Raw genomic sequence first — 23093 nt, 5'->3', positions numbered from 1 at the left:
GCTTTAGTACAAGGCAAAGAGGCAGAAACGTTTAGAAAAGAATAGAGGATGACATAAGGTTTAAAAGTTAAGCAGGCTTTTGCCTGCTTCAGCCCCCAAATAAAAAAAAAAAAAAAAAGTCATCCACTTTATACAGGAACATAATGACTTTTTTTATTTATTTATTATTGTCTGACAGCAAGCCCTCTGTGCCTTCATATGTTTGCAGAGCACCCTGCTCAGTCTGACCTCACTTATTACTGATATTTTCCTGTTACTCTTATGCCAATATTTACCAACTGTGATTACTAATGCTTGTAAGGCCATATGCTTTTTCTGCAAGGAAGTCTGTCTGAAAATAATGGGATGAAAATAGTATTTTATATAATAATATTCACTTATCTGAGTAAATCTAAGGATGGATATCAGTCATGTTTATCTAAAAGCGCTTTATGCCTATGATTTATTTTTTAAGGTATATGCTATCGTATGCCACGGTGCTCTTTATTTAAATGACCTTCAACTAGGAATGTAATTTTGCATCCTAAGTTTGTGACAACACAATTTTCATGTAATACATGCCAATTGTAAAGTATAGGTCATTAGCAGAAAGAAAGTAACTGACTTTAAGTTGTCCAATGATGGGACTTTACTATAATGGATAAATTTTAAACACATCTCTTTACAACACAAAGCATTATGCTTAGTCCCAGAATAAGTTTTTGCCTTCTTACAGGAGTACTTGGGAAGAAAAAAACCATAAATCTCTCTTCTTTAAAAATAAGTGTTTTCTTAATGCTCCCTCCGAAGTAGTGCTCAGTGCTCAGTCCTAAGTCAAAGACCTGACTTGAAGGATGCAGTGTACATGCTAAGTTTCCACATGACAAGTTCTAAACTTCTTGGCTGTAAAATGCTAAATCATGACTGCATAAACACTGCTTACTGCACCTCTGGAGCAGATGTCTATTGTTCTAACAATTTCTTCCTCTTAACAGTTTTCCAGTGACACAAATAAAAGCAATAATGAAAACCCATTTTGTGTAGTTCAGTTTCTCAGAATAAAAGTGGAAAAGGTGGGGATTTTTATCCTTTAATGAATAATCTTTTAGAAGAACAAAGATTTCTAAACCCAAGTTAAAAAAAAAAAGGGTGGTGGTGGTGGGGGAGCCAACAAACAAAACAGACTTATTCTCAAGATTTATGAAGAATTTTCAGTATCATTGACCATGATGGGAAAAATTGATTCTTCACCCACACTGTCACATTAATGTTCAGCATACCCTCTTGAGGACCGATGATGTTTTTTCATGCCCAATGTACTATTATAGCTCTTTTCACCTTCTCAAATTATGCAGAAGTTAATCTATTCCAAACAAAACTAATAAAAAAGATAATATGGAAGATTGAATCACACTATATATGTTTATTGGGCCAGGCTGAATGTAATAAAATAATGTGCATCTAGAAAACTAAATTTGTGACAAAAATAATTTTAAATAAGTCCCTGCAGAGCTATTCTAAGAGTCTTTTTTTGACATGTGTAGGGAAGAAGTGCTCTGTTAAAGAAACAGAAAGCAATTCTAAAGGCTGAAGAAGTCATCATTTCTTTCCATAAAAAAAAAAATTCACAACAGCAACAACAAAATAAACCCAAAAACCTCACAAAAAAACCACCAAATGAAACAGATCTAATAGTAGATCCCTGACATATTATTTTCCTTTATGAGTGGACTCTTAAAATAAATGAATACATAAAATCATAGAGCAGCAGAATGGTACTACTTATATACATAATATCACTTCAAAGTGTATATTACTGTTATAATAATCCTGGACTAATAAGTGACATATTCCTTACTCATTTAAACATAAAATTGTGTGCAAATTCCTCCTATATCTTAAAAAAGACTTTTTTTTTTCACAGAATTGTGTATCTTGGTCCTTTTTCTATGGAAAATAAAAGATAAAATAGTAATGTTACAAATGAGTGGCAATTTACATGATTTCTTAGTGGTTTTGTTAGAGATGGCTGTTTCCTTCTTGCAATCTTGCCTACCATTGTGGAAAAAAAAAAACGAATTGTGTTATTGTGCAAAAAAAAAAGTGAGAAATAACTGTCAAAATTTGAAATCCATTTTTTATACCTAGAGCTGTTACTAAAAAGTTTAAAGAAATTGCACAAACATGACAATTGAAGTTATAATCTAACATATAACGGTCGCACGGTTACAACTCATTTTCAGTGGGGAAACTTAGGTGCAATACTTCCTTATCGAAAATTTTAAATCTGTTTCTCAGGGAAGAAGCTACTAAGGTAGGATCTGTTCTGGGGAAGAGGAGAGGACTGTATCTCTTCTGGTGACATTACCTGCTGCGCTGTACAAAGGATTAACAAGTCTAATGCCAGTGACTTAAAACTGTGGCATCAGCAGAAAAGAAGCTCAGCTACAGAGCAGTTTCCTGGTTAAAGCAGCAACCCCACCTCAGCAGCCTAGCAGGTGGGCCATTCAGGTGGATAGCAGCTATGTTAAATACCTTTTTCCTGCTGCTGGGATATACTACAAGGGTAGTGACTGTGCCAATGCTCCAGTCCAAAGCTCCCTCCAAGCTGCAGAACTCCATTATGTTCTGCACCACTATGCAGCAGCCACAGTGGTGATGGGATACCATGCTTTACACTAGGGCAGTGCTAGTGAGAGATGTAGCCTGGCTCAAAAAAGTAATCCTGACTGCAACCAGCCTGATCATCCAGCTGCTGCCAACAGCCTTCCCTATGCAGGTAGGCTACTGGTACTGTTGCTTAGGAAACAGTTCTCCTGAAATTAGCCAGCAACTGAGAGTCAAAAGTGCTGCGTTAATAAAGGAGGCATTGTTAAATTAAATGGATGTAGAGCAGGTAGTCTGTGTACCTCTAGCTATGCTGTTCTCTGTCTGACATGCACTATTAAAAAAGTTGCACTGCACTGTGCACAAAAGTAAGATTCAATAGCTTGAGAGAGAATTAATATATGGAAAATTACTTTTAAATAGCTTAGCATTATGATAAGTAGAGCTTCAAATATTTAAATCAAATAATTTTAATTCTCATTAGAAAAGGTTAAAAACCAAGCTAAGATTAACAAAAAATCACCTACTTTACCTCCATTATGATAAATCCTCATCTTTTTCCTGGTGAGATCTAATGTGTCTGAATGCTCCAGAGTAGAAATTACCTTCACCTACTCAAGAAACTATGCAATGTGTCTTGCATGAAGGGCCCTGCTGGTTGCTGACCCATGGTGCAGGTTTATTCCCCGCACCATAAGTTAGGAAGGCTATTTGAATGACAAGGTGTATGGAAAGCCTTATTAACTCTCTCTCCACCAGAACAACTTACTAAATATAGAATTGCACCACACTTTTTTTTCCCAATTTTGGTTGTAAACAGAGAAACACAAAAGCCACAAGTAGCTGTAAATATTTTCATTCTAAATTTGTGCATGGCTTTTTATAACTTGGGACTTGTTATTTTGAAAATGAGGAATAGGAAATTGTTATAAAAAGACACTTTCTCATTCAGATCAACTTATGTACAGAATAATTGCATTGATATTATTCTGTATCTATGATGCTGGTGTACTCAAATAAAGGATTTGATTCAGGAACTGAAGTTAGCATTCAGCTAAGAAAGCCTTCCTTGTGTAATCTTCTATGTTTCATGTGATTGAGAAAACGTGAGGGGTGCTTTCATTAGCTAAGTGAGTTGGATAGAGATATTGTGCTGATGATGCTTGCTTATGTATCAAGTCTCAAGTCCACATACAGTAATCTAATAATATGGCAAGCAAGCTATATTCAGGGAGTTCAACAACAGAGAAAGAATTCAGGAAGTCTAAGACTTTGATGTTCTTTTAGGTAAAGGGCTTTGTGTGTTTTAAAAAAGAAAGGGATACTGTATGTCTTTTTCCATTTCTAAAGATGCATTGTGCTGTATGGAATGGATTTTTCTGTCTTATGCATCAGTATTACACCTACGTAATTCTAAAGCTGTGCTGGACTTCCACTGAACTTGATGACAAGAGATTCAGGCCCCAAAACTAAAATCCAGTACGCAAACAACACAGAAGTGCTTGATGTCCAAAACATATGACTGTAGCTGTCTGTAAACTGTCTGTCTCTGCTGATGTGTTGGCATAACGTCATCGTTGCCTGTAAAGCTACAGACACAAAAAGTGAAGATTTGACTTTCTTTTGCACTTGAGCAAAGATGGAAACAGCCAGTGTACAAGAGGCTGGGTTATAGACATGTTTCTTGGCTAACTAAAGTGAGCTAAATTAATTTTGCAATTATAAAGTCTAAATACTGGGATTTAGTATAAGTGACACTGTGAACATTTAAGGATTCTGAGCATTATTCTGAATAAACAGAAGCTTAAATCCTGGATGACAAAAGCAATCCCTTCTCATACAGGGCGTTGCCTGAAAAAAAATACTGAGAAGGAATCCCTCCTCTGGGACATATAACTACTGCACAAACATTTTCCCAAGGGGAGGGTACAGACGGATGGCTGTAAATCCCTTGGCTCCTTTCCCCACAAGCCTTACTCCAGACTCCAGAGGACTCTTTGCTTGAAAGCGGATTGAGAAACTGCAGAGCTGCACTTTTCTCTACAAGTAGCTGTGGAGCACAGCTCCTGCTCCAAGCAGAAGGGAAGCACATGGTTCTGCTGTATTCCCAGCTGCCCATCAACTTTCGCTTACACTGGAGAATTTGGCTCTGAGGAAATGTGTTTAAATTCATCCTATCCTCTGGTGGATAGCAACAGCCATGCCTGTGTTACCTTGTGTAGTAGAGTAAATAATCACGGTAAAGCTGGCAATTGTAATTAAACAGAGGGCAACGTTTTTGCAGAGAAGAAAAAGCTGATGGCTTCCTGGCTCTGAGTTCTGCATATTTCTCTACATTTATTGCTTTGTTGAAATGTCTTCTTCAACCAGGATGATGCAACATGAAGCTGAAACCATAGATGGCAAAGAATACAGGGAATACAGCTCTAATCAAACAAAATAAGACTAGACACTGGATCTGATCAGGCAGTCTGGTTATTTTACAGCTATTCTGGCCCTTAAGGAAACAGATCTCTTTCCAAACAGAACCTGTTAGAATGCAGACACTTTCTGACATGCTAAAAGCGTGCATTTGTTTGATCTTGACCAACAATCTGAATGTATATCAACAGAAGGAAAGCACACATCTGCCACAGCAGGCATGTTTACAATCATTTTAATGGCACCATTAGATTCTATTTGCCAGTGTTCACTTATTTCAGGCTTTTATACGAAAACCATGTGAGATAAGTTTACCACCTGTGCGCAATGGAAACAACCCATTTAAATGAATAATTTAAATGGCAATACGCAGCTCAACAGTTTTCCTCTGTTCACCAACATAACTGTGGGAGTACAATTATGTTTACCCAGAATACACAGAGTTTTTGTGTTCCTGCAGACGGTTTCTTTTCGATCAAGCATAGGCTAAGAATTACTCCAAACAGAACTTTTCATGCTTGCCAAATACACAAACATGCTTTAAAGACAGGCCACTTCAGAAAGTTTTTCAGGTGGCAGGTGGGATTTGTTTTAAATGAGAAATCCAGTCTGAAAAGACATCTGAAAACATGTAACCACTATGTTAAGCTCCTCTGGATTTAAATGTTTAAAGAAAGTTAAAGAGCTTGTCTTTCAGGACTTGATGTTGTTTCCACTGATGTTCCCACTAAGAAAATTAATTAGTTTCTAGAAAGTACAGTTTAAATTAAGATGGAATATTGGTGGTGTCACACTAAAAGTCAGAGAGACTGAAGATATGGTAACAGCCTTTCATTGCAGATGTGATAAAATTCTTGATGTTGCATTAATTAAGATAAACACACATGTATCTTCCTCACTCAGATCCTCATAGTACTGCACTAAATCTCCCAGAACCTCAGGTATCGACTGTGCTTATTGTGCAAGGTAACTGAAGAACAAAAAAGAAAAGAGGAGCTTAGCATCAAATCCACAAGGGTGTTTAAATCTCATCAACTGGATGGATATTTATAGTCTAATTATCTAATGTAATTAGCACTCCTTCTGGAGAGAGTACAGAACAGGGAATTACGTGCGATGTTGCAGAGATGTTACAGGAGGTTGTGTGCTACACAATGCAGCTTTTAATGTAAAGGAGAATGGTGATAGTAATACATAGCTCAGGTCTGTCCTGTTGCTTTAGTCAAGGGCGCTGAAGAAAACCATTGCTAGACAAACAGCTGTGGTGAAGGTGTGAACTGCATACAGGTCACCTGCCCAAATCAATCTGCATCTATGTAAGAAAGTTCAGCAGGAATCAAAAGTGTACTGACACCTGGTCTCCGTTAAACTGCACATGATCTTAACACCATTGTCTAGAAAATGGGGTTCTAAATGCATGCAAAATAGTCACTGACTGGTACTTCCTCAGAAAAGATGTTGGGTTTAAAATGACACAAACGGAACGATCAAAACCAGCAGCTAAACCCCAACTCGTTGTATTTTTCAGTTTCACTAAATGAAGTTTGAGTGAGAAGTTTAAAGTTTTGGGTTTGCTTTTTTTTTTAAGTATTTTTTGTTGTTGCTGGAAAAATACTAGTTTTTAGTTCCCATTGAAATATTCAAAGGGAATTAAAAAAACACTTTTTCTTACACACACTACATTTATTACAGCTAGGCTAAGTTAATAATTATAGGGCTTACTTCATGTTAGTCTGTCAGTGTTGTTTTCTTATTGCCTCATGTTATCTTACATTCCTAGCAGCTAACAATACTTCTACATCCTGTAAATTAAGACATGATGCCATCTTAATAATTTTTTTTTCTGAAATAATGCCCATGCAGAATGCAAAATAGGATTTTATAGTTTTGCTGAAGAGTCTGAATTAAAACTGTGAATCTTAAAGTAGTAAAAAAAAATTTGCTTGAATAAAGCAAAAACCTTTTTTTTTTTTCTTTTTCTGTCAGTGCTTTAAATTACTGGCATCAAGCATAACAAAGAGCTGCTGGCAGTCACATTTCCAAACAGATTTGCAAATCATAGCATTATTCGACATGTTGGACTGTATGGTGCCTCAGAAATGTCAGAGGCACTTTTTCAGCAAAGTATTTAATTGCACAGTTATGTGTATATCTAAGTACCATTGAGCTATGTGAAAATAAGTTAAGACAGGGTTTGAACATGTACTTATGTCTAAGCACAGTGCTAAGCACAATGAGCTGGGCTTTATAACATTTGTATTTTCCCAACAATCTGTAAGCCACTCCAGAGTATTTAAGGATGTTCTTTCATATTTCACAGGTGGGTAGTTAAATAAAATGGATTTTTTTTTTCTTCAAGCTGTTCTAAGTTATTTTTATAAGGAGAATTTTATATGCACTTCACTGAGCAAGTTCAGCAAGCTCAGCTGTGACACATGTATGTAAACCAGGTGCTCTTATTTGCTTGCTTACTATGAATTCATGATTCATTAAGCTGAGTTGCCCATCAACTCCTCATCTACAGTAAATGTTACTATGCAAGTAAACTGAAGTTTTGCAGTTAGTGTCAATAAACCCTGTTAACAAGGAGGTTCTCAGTTATCACAGAACCACCAAGCTGGGAAGGCATCTCTGGAGATCACCTTGTTCAATCATGGTTAATGAGAGCAGGTTGTCTAGGACCATGTTCAGTCAGAGTTTGAATATCTTCAGGCATGGAGAATTTGCAGCTTCACTGAGTGAACTCGTTCCAGAGTTCATATAACCTCACAGTAAAAAAAAGTATTTCCTTATGCTCAGATGTGTTCTAGTTAATGCCTATGGACTCTTCTCCTGTTACCAGGCACCACAGAGGAGAACCTGGCTCTGTCTTCTTCACTTCCCCCATCAGGTATTTATACACACTGCTAAGATTCCCCTGAGCCTTCTCTTCTCCAGGCTAAGCAATTCCCAGCTTTCTCAGTATCACTGAATGACAGATACTCCAGTTCCTTAACTACCTTTGTAGGTCTTCACTGGATTTGCTGCAGTAAATAAGTCTCTTTTCTGTCCTGGAGAGGCTAGCACCAGCCCCAGCACTCAATATGAGTCTCACCAGTGTTTAGCAGAGGGGAAGAATCACATCCTCAGTGCAGTTGGCAATGCTCTGCCTAGTGGATCCCAGAAGGCTTTCAGACTTTTCTGCTATAAGGGCTCATTGCTGGCTCATATTCGGTTTCATATCAATACTGTTTCCAACACAATTTCAAAACTTTGCCCCATACTAGCTACTATGAAAAAAATAAGTATCCCAGCCAAATCCAAGACAATCATTAAAATTCTATGCCTGGTCTAAGTTTAGACTCAGAGATCAGATTCAGGTAAAGTGTCTTGGCTCATATCTCCATACACTGAAGAAATCTGGGAGATGGGATACTGAGTCTGTTCTACATAGTGCTATTCAAATGCCACATAAAGCTTTCACTGGAAAAATCAAAAACCCATTTTTTCCTAAATAAATTGAGATACGCATTCTTTCCAGTCACATTTTCTCCTGTGACAGCAGATAACAGCTGGATTATACCAGACAACCCTTTGCTAATGTATTCTTATTTTTATTAAAGAAAAGAATATCAGGAGCAAGTTAGTGGAGAAAATGGCATTACCTGACTGACCTACCCCAGAAGATGAAAACTCACTTGTAGAGGAAAGGAACCCTATTAAAACTATAGTCTATTCAGGTTGTCTTCCCTCTATGTAACACAGCCATGTTTTCTTGTGCCTTTTTATTGTATGTTAGCTTCTTTCAGACTTTCCATATTCTAACAAATGTCTGCACCATTTCACCCTGAGGGTTTTTTCCCCTTCTTTAAAGAACCATAATAGTATTTTCCTTTTTTAACTGTGCCTGGCATATGTTGAAAGGTATCTTCTAAGATTTCATTTATGATAGTGCAAAAATGTGTCTTGCTAAGACTACAAAGCAAGCTAATGGTTTTAAAGCACAGCGATGAAAAGCCTGGCAGGGGGAGTCCTTGCTAACTACATACATGGATCACAACAGAAGGTACAAGAGGTCATTTTTTTTTTTCCTCTTTCTCCTTTTTTTCTTTCTTTTTTTTTTTTTTTTTTATTTTCCAGATATAGGATCAGTTCAGGTCGCATTGGTTACAGCCAATTGCACAGTGGCATTCTTTGCCATTCATCCTCGTCCAAATCCTTAATTACAGTCTACACAATCAGAGCTGGAGCAAGAAGTTGCAGCCCTTTATTGTTCCATGGTGAGTGCTTAGCAAAAAGGCAGGAACCTGATACTTGGTCACAGTTTGTAAACACTGTGGCTGAACCACCTGAGAGAGTCACATTTTTACATTCTGAGACAATTTGTTAGTAATGGTGCTTGTCACTTGGAAATCCCCCTAAAACTCTTTCCTTTGCGTAGGCTATCTGCAGGTAGGTTTTTCTCAGCAGTGATTTAAGAGAGGCAAATAAAATAAGCTATCCACCCACTTCAAGTAGTTTACAAGAGAGCACAGAACCCTCATCCTTTCCTTAGAGGCTGTCTGTTAAGAGCTTCAAAACACAGTGACAGACCCCTTGAACTGAAAAAGAATCCTGTCTGAGAGATTCTTTCACGTCTATGGCCAGATGGGCCTGATGCAATCTTGATTGTATGTATTTAAATCACCATTAGACTCTAAAGAAAAATAGAGAAGTCATATATAGGTTTTCTGATATCATTTATGTGATCAACACTACCTATCTGTAACATGCTGTACAAGCCATAGAAAAATGTAGAATGAGCACCAGAGACCTACCCCCACTTCAATTTTTATTTTGTTTTACAAAGGCAAATAATTATTAAAATGCATTTTGCTTCATGATGCAATCCCTTCAAAAATGTCAAAGAAATTTGAAATTACTGATGCTTCTTGAACACTTGGTGCACCAAAGCAAGCTCAGAGGGAAAAGACTGTGAAGTCAATACAAAAGCTCCTGTGGTTTTAGACAATTCTAAGATCTAAATGTGTATGTGTAAGCTGATACCACGTGTGTGCTAAGATGTTCCTTCTGATCTGCAACATTTACTCAGGAAAAGTACTCTTATTAAGGTAAACAGGCCTGCTGAACATAATATTCCAAACCTGGAATGCCTGATCTACTGAAGTCCTCTGAAGACACAAGAGTAATTGTCCAGCTACAGATTACTCTGTTTATGCAGTTACTTCCCAGAAGAGCCTTCCAGTCCTACGAAAGGTGTTAAACTATGCTGTGGTCAACCTATTCTTTAATTTGTACATAGAATCTCAAGAAATAAAACTCACCCCTCTTTAAAAAGCATAACAAAAATAAAGCAAATTTGTCTTTTAATATTTTTGGCCAAATTCTTTCTCAAAAATATTTTCTCTATGTTAATATACATGGGTTTTAAATCAAGCCTTTATTCTTTTCCCGTTCTTCTGGTTACCATTCAGGAATTCATAATTTAATAACTTTCTTTTTCTTATAAAAAGTTGTCTGTTCTTATGACAAGACACAGAGTATCACCATCTAGGCAATATACCATTGGCCTTGTTCATACCCAGGCTATTTGCCACAACTTTATAAGCTTTTTGCACTCATTGAAGATTGTGTGGGCAGCTTGAAAGCTGTGAATAAGGACTGAAACACACAAAATCAAGAGAATAGAAGCACAGCTGCTAAGAGATGATAGAATTTAAATGTGAATTATAAACCAAAATCTTTTCAGTGATTTTAAATCTGTGTTAAATTTCTTCAGGAAGATAAAAACATCAACCATTAAATGAAAAGAGAAAAGAAGGAGAGGAAGAAAAACAACAGATAAAACATTTATTTTCTCCCAACTATTTTCTCTTTCAAAATTGTAAACTTTCCTTCATATTTATAATAGAATTTACCAACTTTGTTAATGTATCTTTTTTAAAAATATAAGATGCAAGTATCCTAAAAGAAATCAGGTCATTACATAGTATAATTTATTATTAGAGACAGTGTGGTGGCCAATTTACCCAGCTAAATTTCTCATTTAGAAGTGATAGAAAAATAAATAAACAAATGAGAGAATGAATGAATGAATGAATGAATAAATATATAAATAAAATAATACTTGGGAGATGCTGGGGAGATAAAAGCCTAGAATCAACTAGTTTGGGGAGAGGGAGATTTGACTTTTCCTCTGTATTGTCCAGAGAGAGTCCATTCTTTTCATGTTATCCTACACACTTTGAATTAAGAGTGAAAGTAAACAATGGCATCTCCCATTACCCCAAGCCTAAATCACTGCTGTGCACAAGAATAGCACCAATACCACTGAAATAATGATGTTTACACATCTTGTAATTTCGCTATGATTTTGGCCCTGGAATTATCAGTGCAATTGCTGTGTTATATAAAGTCATAACTGTTACCTTAAGCCTACATTTTGTTTCTTTCTTGTATAGATGTATTTAAGGTTATATAGTTAGGAACGGCATTCTTGAGTTCCTACCCACCTCATGTCTTGACAATGCAAAAATAATAAGAAAACAATTTAAGCAATGAAAGATGGCATTCTGAAAATATTCCTCACTAACTTAGTAAAGCAGTGACAATTCAATACTGGGGTTTAATCATTGATTCAACTTTTTAGAATTGTGCTTCCCACGTGGTCAGAAAAATAGTGAATATTTGGGCAGTAGCGGGAAAAGCATACGCTTAGATGTGTTACTGAGCTTCCTTTTTGCTTATAAGCAGGAAGGTTAACCTCCTTTACATGTAACAAGAATTTAACATCATAGAACTGATTTCATAACAGATATCTCTAACAGAAGAAAGGATTTTGCAGTGGTTTTTTGTAGTATACATATTTTTTTCTTTTTTTTTCAGAATTTATATGGATTAATTTTTAGTCTGACATGTTCCTGAGCCCACCCTGCAGTTCTGAGTTGACCACCAAACAAAACATTTAATTCACATTATAGTATTTAATCTTTTTCCCTGAAAGTCAATGGGAGTTTTGCCATTGACTTGAATTGGAATTCAGGTTGCCACATTAAAGGAAAGCACTTTAAACAAGTAATATGCATTTGATTTGGACTATAACCAATTACACAATCCATAGTCCTTCATGGTGTATCCAGCTGGGAATGTATCACTTCACAAGGAAATCTGCTTGATTCTGCTGGCTGGTCAGACAAGGTGGAGGAAATCAGAGGTTACCAGTAACTGGATTATTGTGTGTGGAACACATAGTAATAGTGATCAGAAAACAAAGTTTGACCCAATATGGGTAAAAATACAAGAAGATATCTATTATGATGAAGAATATAAAGAATTCAGTTATAAAATAAAAGCCCAACCCAAACCAGACATTATCAGAGGTGCCATTCTTGACCTTGTGCAGAGGTGCCATGCTTGACCTCGTGCTCACCAACAGGGAAGGGCTCATTGGAAATGTGACTCTCCAGGGCAGCCTTGGATGCAGCGATCATGAGATGCTCAAATTTGAGATCCTCAGGACAGTGAGAAGAGTGTGCAGCAAGCTCACTGCCCTGGACTTCGAAAGAGCAGACTTTGGCTTCTTCAGGAACCTGCTTAGTAAGGTTCCATGGGATATAGCCCTAGAGGGCAGGGGGGCCCAAGACTCGTGGCTGATATTCAAGGATCACCTGCTACAAGCTCAGGAGTGTTGCATCCCAACTAGAAGGAAGTGAAGCAGGAGGGCCAGGAAAACTCCTTGGATGGATAAGGAGCTCCCGAGGGAAATTCAAATGAAAAAAGAGGCTTAGAATAAGTGGAAGCAAGGGCAGGTGGCATGGGAAGAGTGCAGGGATGTTGTCTGAAAAGCTAGGGACCAGGTTAGGAAGATAAGGCCCAGTTAGAATTAAACCTTGGCCTTGGGTGATATGATTTAGCATAAGGTGTCCCTGCCCACAGCAGGGGGGTTGGAACTAGATGATCTTAAGGTCCTTTCCAACCCTAACGATTCTATGATTCTATGATTCCATGATTCTAGACTTGGCTAGAAGTATTAAGGGTAACAGGAAGGGATTCTACAAGTACATAGCAAATAAAAAACAGACTAGGGAGAATGTAGGCCCCCTCAGGAAGCTCTCGGGAGAACTGGCTGCACGGGATTTGGAGAAGGCTGAGGTTCTGAATGACTTCTTTGCCTCGGTCTTCACTGGCAAACGCTCTGACCAAGCCACCCAAGTCTTGGAAGGCAGATGAAGGGACTGTGAGAATGAAGACCTTGCGCCCACTGTAGGAGAGGATGTGGTTCGAGACCATCTTAAAAACCTGAATGTGCACAAGTCCATGGGTCCTGATGAGATCCATCCGTGGGTCCTGAAGGAGCTGGCAAATGGCGTTGTGAAGCCGCTGGCCATCATATTTGAGAAATCATGGCAGTCAGGTGAAGTTCCCGACGACTTGAAAAAGGGAAATATAACCCCCATTTTCAAGAAGGGGAAAATGGATGACCGAGGGAATTACAGACCAGTCAGTCTCACTTCTGTGCCTGGCAAAATCTTGGAACAGATTCGGCTGGATGGCATGCTAAGGCACATGAAAATCAACAAGGTGCTTGGTGACAGCCAGCATGGCTTCACTAAGGGGAAATCCTGCCTGACCAATTTGGTGGCCTTCTATGATGGGGCTACAGAACTGATGGACAGGAGTAGAGCAGTTGATGTCATCTACCTGGACTTGTGCAAAGCGTTCAACTCTGTCCCACACGACATCCTTCTCTCTAAATTGGAGAGTGTCGTGGTTTAAACCCAGTCAGGTAACTTGTTCACTCACTCCCAGTGAGTGGTGCCGAGCTGACAACAATCGAGGTCCGTGTCCCCCCCCCAAAGGGTTTCTCCCCCACTCTCGGAGGAACGGGGAGGAGGATCGAAAAAGTGCAACTCCCACGGGTTGAGACAAGAACAGTCCAGCAACCAATGTACACAAATCACCACCGCTACTATCAACTACAACAATGATAAGGGAAAATAACAAGGGAAGAGAATACGATACTACCGGCCAAGAAAACGAGTTCCACCCGGAAGCCTGTGTCCTTCCGGGTAACTCACAGTCACCCCCCCACCCCGGCCATGACGTGCTGTGGTATGGAATACCTCCCTGGCTAGCCCGGGTCAGGCGCCCCGTCCCTGCTTCCTCCCGGCTTCCCCTCCTCCCTGGCAGAACATGAGCCTCACAAAGTCCTTGGTCAGGGTAAACATCACTTAGCAACAACTGAAAACATCGGTATCACCAACACTGTCCCCAGGCTGGAAGTCAAAACACAGCACTGCACCAGCTACCACAGAGAAAAAAAACATGACTGCTACTGCTGAACCCAGGACAGAGAGACATCAATTTGATGGATGGAGCACTCGGTGGATAAACTGGCTGGATGGCTGCACACAAAGAGTTGTGGTCAATGGCCCAATGTCTGGCTGGAGACCAGTAACAAGTGGTGTCCCTCAGGGATCGGTGTTGGGACTGGTCTTGTTTAACATCTTTGTCGCTGACATGGACAATGGGATTGAGTGCGCCCTCAGCAAGTTTGCTGGTGACACCAAGCTGTGTGGTTCAGTTGATATGCTGGAGTGAAGGAATGCCATCCAGAGGGACCTTGACATGCTTGTGAGGTGGGCTGATGCCAACCTCATGAAGTTTAACCATGACAAGTGCAAGGTCCTACAGCTGGGTGGGATCAATCCCAGGCAGAGCTACAGGTTATGCAGAGAAGAGATTCAAAACAGCCCTGTGGAGAAGGACTTGGGGGTGTTGGTTGATGAGAAAATGAACATGAGCTGGCAGTGTGCGCTGGCAGCCCAGAAAGCCAACCGTATCCTGGGCTGCATCAAAAGAAGTGTGACCAGCAGGATGAAGGAGGTGATCCTGCCCCTCTACTCTGCTCTTGTGAGACCTCACTTGGAGTATTGTGTGCAGTTCTGGTGTCCTCAACATAAAAAGGACATGGAACTGTTGGAACAAGTCCAGAGAAGGGCCATGAGGATGATCAGGGGACTGGAGCACCTCCCATAGGAAGACAGGCTGAGAAAGTTGGGGCTGTTCAGCCTGGAGAAGAGAAGGGTGCGTGGAGACCTCATAGCAGCCTTCCAGTATCTGAAGGGGGCCTATAGGGATGCTGGGGAGGGACTCTTCATTAGGGACTGTAGTGATAGGACAAGGGGTAACGGGTTAAAACTTAAAACAGAGGAAGTTTAGATTGGATATAAGAAGGAAATTCTTTCCTGTGAGGGTAGTGAGGCACTGGAATAGGTTGCCCAGGGAGGTTGTGAATGCTCCATCTGTGGCAGTGTTCAAGACCAGGTTGGACGAGGCCTTGGGTAATATGTTTTAGCATAAAGTGTCCCTGCCCACTGCAGGGGGGTTGGAACTAGATGATCTTAAGGTCCTTTCCAACCCTAACGATTCTATGATTCTATATATCAAAGAGCAGCAATACATTCATAATTACAAAAATACCTTGAAAATTGCACTTCTTCTCCAATTTATTTTCTCTCAGTTAGTTCCAGATTCACCTAGTCCAGTTTATATAGATAAATATATATTTTTATAAGCATAGATGCTTTAGCTGGAACTTGAAGACAAAACCTTTTAGTTATTGACACATGTTATGGTTGTTAAGAAGGCAAAATGTTTTTCAGTAAGGTAGCAACAGTACTGGAATGCAAAGTATGAATGAATTCTCCTTATATTGTACTAAACATATATAAGTCTACGTAAAAAACAGACAAAAAAACAACATGTTAAATCCCACTGTTTGATCCCACTGTACAGGCATTTTTTTTTTTTTTTTTTGTTCATAGCCATACTAGGAACCAGATCTGACATTCTCATAATTGAAACAACAGGGTCTTGGTAAGATTTTGGTTTTTAATTTCCTTGTCTCAACCATATCCTGCAGTCATCATTTTAAATTCATTTATCAGTCTGCATTGTTCAGAATTTGAGAAGCTTTGCGCTGGTATGGTAATGTGCTTTTCCACTGGAAAAAGGAAAAAAAGGTTCTTATGTAAATAAAACATACTCAAACATTAATATTTACACATAAATGGAGTGAATTCAGGAAACACACAATTAATAACTTTTAATGTGGAGTGTCTCTTAAGCCTGGATTGTTTTATTAAGGGAAGCAAAATTCTGTGATGCTATCATTAAGTGATGATTAATCTGAATATCTATTTAGTCAAATCTGACTTACAAATACTTTCTTACACTACATTGACACCAGTGTTTTAAGTGGTAAATGCATTATTAGACAATTTTTACCAGTTTCTTTTGTTATTAAGACATCAATTAAGGCACCTCACATATACTCTTGAATATACCAGACATAAACCTATCTGGAGACCATTTATTAATCTAAGCACATATGTGACTTCCACTTCCACTATTTCATGCCAATATAGTATCTATCCTTAAACAGACATGACTAGCTTCTCCAAGGGAACTCAACCACAAACAATCAAACTCATTTCCATGTCATAGCACATACACCATATATTAATCCAATTTATTTTAAATTTTTCTGGGTTTTCTTCTTTTGTTTAGAAAATGAAGTTTGCAGAACATGTTATAATATATTACGGCTTTGGCTTTGATAAATTCTGAAAGTTATTTATAAGCAAATTTGCAGTACGGCAGCACCATCACTGAAAAGCATTTCTGTTGAACTATGAATATTGCTACCAATTTCTTCATATTCCATTTACATTGAATCTTACTCATGTCTGTGACAGCTGATGTAATGCAATATGTGTTTCTTTTCCATTTGTCTGGCAACTGTTTGGTTTATATAATAAATAAATTTGTCTATATTATGCTTTAAGAATGTGTTTGATGGTTCATTCAGAGATATATTTTTTTTTAATACTAGTCCAAGGTTTTGTTGTGTTATGACAAAACATATCTCAAATAGCTCTTCCAGCATCGAAGTAGCTATTTGGGATACTCAGTAGTGCAGTCTGAGCAGGACTGGGGTGTGTCCTTCACTGAAATGTATATTCAGAGTAACACAGTGAATGGCTACATGATGGTTCACATGCAGACATACCCATGTTTTATACACCACCAAACAAATTCCTAACCATTAATAATTTATCTCACTGTCAAATTGCAAAGTAACATCCTGCTCACCTATAAAAAAGTGGGTTTTTTGTATGCTTGATAAATAGCTTTATTCTCTTACCACCATATTTCCCTCCTCCTTTATCCTTCCTTTTTCCATCATTTCCTCTCTCCAGTAAAGCAAGGATCATGTGTGTAGGATGGATTATCATGAAGAAACAGAACTTTTCAGTAAATAATCTAGTTTCAACAGCTTTCAGTTCTATGAAGAGAGATACCATGCAGTATTCTAATACTATGCTTGGTCACAATAAAGAGAAATATTAAACTTTTATCTAATCTTACAGAAAATATCTTTTTGCTGCTAGTGAAAAAGAACTGAAAAATTCATCTCATTAGGTGCACTGCATTGAGAACAAATGTATTTCAGTTTTTGCCCAGCTGCTTGCTCTAACTCCCTTCCTTACCAGTTCCATCCCATATTCCTTGTACTCTTTGTCTTACTTTGACCTCCAAACTGCACCACTTCATTTAATTTTCTTCTATTTTCCTGTCTATCTAAATATACCACCAAAAACCATAAGGATGCATGGTATCTACTGCTGTGATGTTCTTCCTGCTTATGTGTTGACCACTGTCTAGTCTGGTTTGTCAGCTGTCTGGGACACAGTAATAGATTTATCCTATATTTAAACTATGTTGCAATGGATATAGTTTTGCTTTGGTCAACAGGCAGCACTTGGATTCAGAAAAAAATCCTACATTCTTACTCAGAAAAACACTTGCATATTCACTTAAACACCTGCTTAACTTCAACTGAAATAAAAAAACTATGTCTGTAAACTGAGCATCTGCTTAAGTGCTTTCTAGACTACAATAAGTGAATTCCTGTGACATTAGGATGTATATTATAATTTTGTTTTTTTGCTTGTCATAAGGTTTGAAACAACCAGTGTGTAAGCCACAAGACAGATCTTTCATTAATTAGAAGATACAGGAACACTTAAAAGGTAATTAGGCAAACTGTTTATAAAAATCAGGTCTAAAGGAAAGCTTAGCCTCATAAACTATTTATACTAAAATGTCACTGAATTCTCAGATTGCAATGATTAACGTAGCTATTTGTAAACAGGATGGATGATCAAACCTGTATGAAAATAGAGTGAAGCAAGGTTATTTTTTTTTTGATTTGTACACAATCTTACTTTTTAAAAGTTATTTACTCAGAAAATGTAACAGATATTCATAAACTTGAGAACTTTGTGCACAACAAAATTTTGCAAAAGCTGGCTCCTCTAGTATTTTTCCCCTTCTGTCTATTCATGAAGTGATCATGAAATTTCCATGCTTTCCCTAATTCAAAAATATTCACTCTTTTCTCTTTTTTTTTTTTTTCTCTTTTTTTTTTTCCCCAGGAAATAAACTATGGTCTGCAGTTCATTTATGAACAGTTCATTCTGAAGATCTTCAGTTGGCCACGTGGTATTGTTTCTGTTCCAGGTGATTTATGGTATGGTATGTACCTAACAAATGCAGCGTGAAATATGAACACTATGAATCTTACATATGGCTGGAAGTAAGCTCTCTGTAAATGAGTGTACTCAAACTTAAGGCAAGAATGCAACTAGCTTTTTTTGGACTGCTAAAGTCCAAACAAGAAGACAGCAAATCATCCTCCTTAAAGCCTTCAACACTGTTTTTTCTGCATGCATAAGAACACAGATTGTTTACACTGTACACTTTTTGGTACAACCAAACAACATTCTGAGGAAGCAAATACTGTTTATCTTCCTGAAAGAGACTTGAGCCAGCGGGCTGCCAATGCCATCTCAAAGATGTCAAATCTCTTCATTGCTGCTCTTGTAGAAGTCCTCTTTGGAGAAGGCACTGTAATAATTAGCCACAGCCAGTCTTGTGTCAAGGGAGAGAAAACACAACAAATAGATGCATGGAAAAGAGAAGAAAAAAAGATAAGAATGTGTTTTTAATAAGGAATATTGTAACACAAATACTGAAAGACAAATTTATTCATTTTGGACCTGACCCATAGCCCACAGATACAAATGGGATTCTTAATTTTAACTTCAATTAGTTTTGGTTGAGATGCTTGAAGGAAAGCTGGAAATGAATCTATGGAAGAGAGGAAGAATGACCCCACTAATCAGAGGACAAGGCTGTGAGTCAAGACATCTAGCTGAGTCACGTGCTTTGCCCAGACTTTCTTAGATCATGGGACTACATCTATATGTAAACAGCATAACAGAGTGTAGATGTGAATGATTTACCTGAGCATGGGGTAGCTCTGAAACATGGTAGTAACATCAGGCTGGCACTTGACTCAGCATGACATGGGGATGACACAATTCTGCTTTGAGAACTGAGATTTTCTTTCTACACAGACAGTGTGATGCTTCACATGCACATGCAACCTTGCTGGTGATTTCAAGTATGCCTAGACTAGTGGTTCGATGTGAGCATGTCCACTGCATTGCCCTAGAAACCACCACAGAGGGCTGTGGTCAGGTAAATCAGTTGTGGGAGAATTCAGGAATATGTTTGTGAATGCAGCTGAAAAGATATACCATGAAAAAAAAAGAAACATAAGTTTCAGTCATGGAGAAAGGACAAAAAGACTCCCAGTATTATGGGGAGGACAAGTTTCCAGCTCATTTGGTGACATGGCAGACAGATTTCAATCAAGTATTATTGCATGTAAATCCAAATGGATTCAAAAAGAGATCAAGTTCACTTATCAGACTTCATTTTCTGACTCAGAAGGGGAGAGGACAATTTTTGCATAGCACTTTAAAAAGGTAAAAAATTTAGCACATTTCTCAAAATTATTTAGATTAATGTCTTTAAAATTGTTTTCTATTCTTTGCTTTTAAATATAAATCACTTCTTTTCTTTGTTGTTGTCTCCTTAACTTTCCTGCCTCTTCCTTCCTACTTGGGTATATGTAGCAGCAGCAAAGTAATAATTCTGTCAGTTTCAAGTTTTTTAACTTAATGTGCAAAGCTTGAAAGTTAATTTTTGGGCTATTTTGTATACAAAAATAGAGACATAGATCAGGGCATATTTAGAAGAGTGGACAGGTCTGATATGAGGTTCTAAACAAAGGTTAAAAAGGTTATCAGAGGTTAACCACAGAGAAGATTTAGATTAAGGCTATCAAATGAAGACATATCCTTCCTGGGCTGACCCTAGACCAGTGTGAAAAGAGTTAAATGCATGTTAAAAAGATCTCTTTAACAGAATATGACCATTATTACATTGCTTTGAATTTTAACATATATAAAAATCAAACTTACATCATAATGTCACAAACAAGAAGCAAATACAAAGAACTCTGCTCACAGATAAGATAATGGACTGCATGTATGTGTATTGAATAAAGACTTCATAGGTTTACAAATTACTAGAGCAAAAAGTAAAAGTAAAATTGCACATTACTACTACTATTTTGAATATTAATATTGAAACACTAAGGATAAATATATTTGAGCTCTAGACAGAGATATCTGCCTGGGGACAGAATAAAGATGCGTAGTAATATATGTGATTTTTCTGTGATAAAAGTGTTACACATTGTGCCTTCTCATGCACTGTTGTTTACAATTGTTTTCTATGGTAAATACATGACATATTTTACCAGGTCATCAATTCTTGCTTTGTAACTGCAAGTCTTGCAGTGAGTCAAGAGCAGTCACTACTCAATACTGCCTGACAACCTTTCTCTCCTACACACTGCATCAAGTGACAAGGGCATGCCCCTCATTGTGGAACTATCAGAGACAAGCACATATGCCTTCGCATTTGCCTAGCAGCACAACTTCTCTTCACCTTTCCATATGCAGTGCACAAGGTCAGGGAGCTGAAGAGACCTGAAACATTAGGGAATTGCAAGTTCTCAGTACTGCAGCGTGGGAAGAGAAGCTAGGGATTGGTTAGGGATTAACAGGAGAGACAAAACGCAAATTTCATTTGGATACTGTCACCTCTCTTCCTCTGTATTAGAGCTATAGTCTCCAAAAGAATCTTTGTTTGCTTCAATATTGTTCAGTGCCAATTTAGACTCCTGGGGTACTGCAGATGTCAGTAAGGAAGGGGCAGTGTCTTGCCCCCTCTGAAGCAGCAGATTGATGAAAAGACAATCTTGTACACTTTTATGGCAACAGACATGTACATGAGGGCTACTAAATCCCGCTGCACCAGTCAGACGTAAAGCTCTCCTAGCTTAACATTGTATCATAATGCATTCTTCAATATTTTCTTAAAATTTGATATTAGAATAACAAGTTAATGTGTTCTGAGATTTTTGTAGTCTTTCCCCACTATCCCAGAGGCAGGACATCTTCAGACAGCTTCGGTCTTCTTCAGACTCTTCACATTGATACTTGAATGTGGTGATTTTGGGATCTTATAACAAACTCTTTTACTGGTTTACCTTGTCAGTCATAACTCTAGGGCCTGGACTGAAGGAAAATGAAATGTCCTACCTTTCCTATATATAAAAGTCTTCTAATTTTTTTCACTCTGTTGCACATTCCTTGGATCCATCCCTTTGAACAATGATCTGTGTTACCCCACAGCCCATGGCAGAGGCCTAGGAATTAACCTGTGGTGAGAGCCAGAACTTATTCTCTCCCTAGTCCTTAATTTCCTATAATGCAACAATGGTCATGAATGCAGTTTGAATTCTTACAGTTATTTCTTCCCTCCCAGCTTGATCCCATGATGTTTCTGAAAAAAAAATGTGACTCAGAAAAAAAGTATAAAAGTTTTAAGAGTGTTAAAGTCAAGTTAAAAGACTGCAAGCTAAAACTCCTCTAAGAACAAGGACTTTGCAAAACAATACCTTGCTCCACCTAGGTTGTATCTCTGCTTTACCAAAGCACACTAATCTTGTTTAACTCCCATGAAAAGTTAAAGCCTGTATTTACCCCACTTGGTGTGGGAGTTTATAATCTTTTTCAAAAGTAAAAATGATTGTAAAACACATGGCACTGGGGCACTATACTGCAAACACTGTCATAAGTGTGTCATTCTAAGTGATGGTTTATATATATGTCCAGTGGAAAGGAGATTGAAACCAGCAACATTACCAGAGTTCCAGTTATGGACATATCATTTTGTTTTCTCAAAGGAGTAAGATTCTGTTTGTCAGTCAATGGCAGGCAGCAGAATATGTCAGTGCACAACATCGTGAAAAGAAATGGTTGTAAGCTGAGAAGTGGGGTTTCCCAGCTGCCTCAGCAGCCTCAAGAGCCAAGAACATCTGACCAGCTTCATGTGCTGCTCAAGGACTATAACACAGGCAGAGAAGTATCAGACAGAGGTGGGTTGAGTAAGTCTTATATAAAAGTGTGGGACAAACCTTGTACTTATGGTACTGATGTGAAACATAGCCATAGGAAGTGTAAAGAGGCCAAAATTGTCTCCACAGAAGCAAAGACTATTCTAATGGGATGAATCTGTTGCCATTCTAGGCTGGAACTGAAGTCATTATCTGACTAAAATAGCCTACAATATTGGATCTCAGTCCTTCTTTGGCTTGGTCTTCTTGCCTTGACATATATCACTGTAGATGAAACTCATGAGTTGTGAAGTGGGAAAGAAAGTTTGAGAGTTTCAGAATACTATGAAAACTTCACTGGCATAGGGTGAACAACTGTCTTGGAAGGGTGACATTGATGGATTATAATCAGACTTAGAGGTAACTGCTGTTGAATCAGTTTCACCCTTGAGGTATGTCCTCAGAGCTTTCTAGTTTGGTAGAGGGTTGGACTGATAAAAGTAGAAAAGTCTGAAGAGGCATGGACTGAACTCATCAAGAATAACTGAAAGAACTAGAAGGTTTGAAAAGGAGAGTGGTGGGAATCAGTGGTAAGAGCAAACTGATTATTTCCTGCCACATTGACACGTCACAACAGTGAGAGATGCAAGTGGTTTTGTCAACTAGATGAGAGAAATTAAGATATAAATTTGTAACAACTTTTGTGATTAATATGACAACCTGG

This window comes from Pezoporus occidentalis, unplaced genomic scaffold, assembly GCF_034315485.1.
Source record: "Pezoporus occidentalis ecotype Australia unplaced genomic scaffold, CSIRO_AGI_Poc_V1 ctg38, whole genome shotgun sequence".
Classification (NCBI taxonomy): domain Eukaryota; kingdom Metazoa; phylum Chordata; class Aves; order Psittaciformes; family Psittacidae; genus Pezoporus; species Pezoporus occidentalis.
This window is presented reverse-complemented; position numbering follows the sequence as displayed.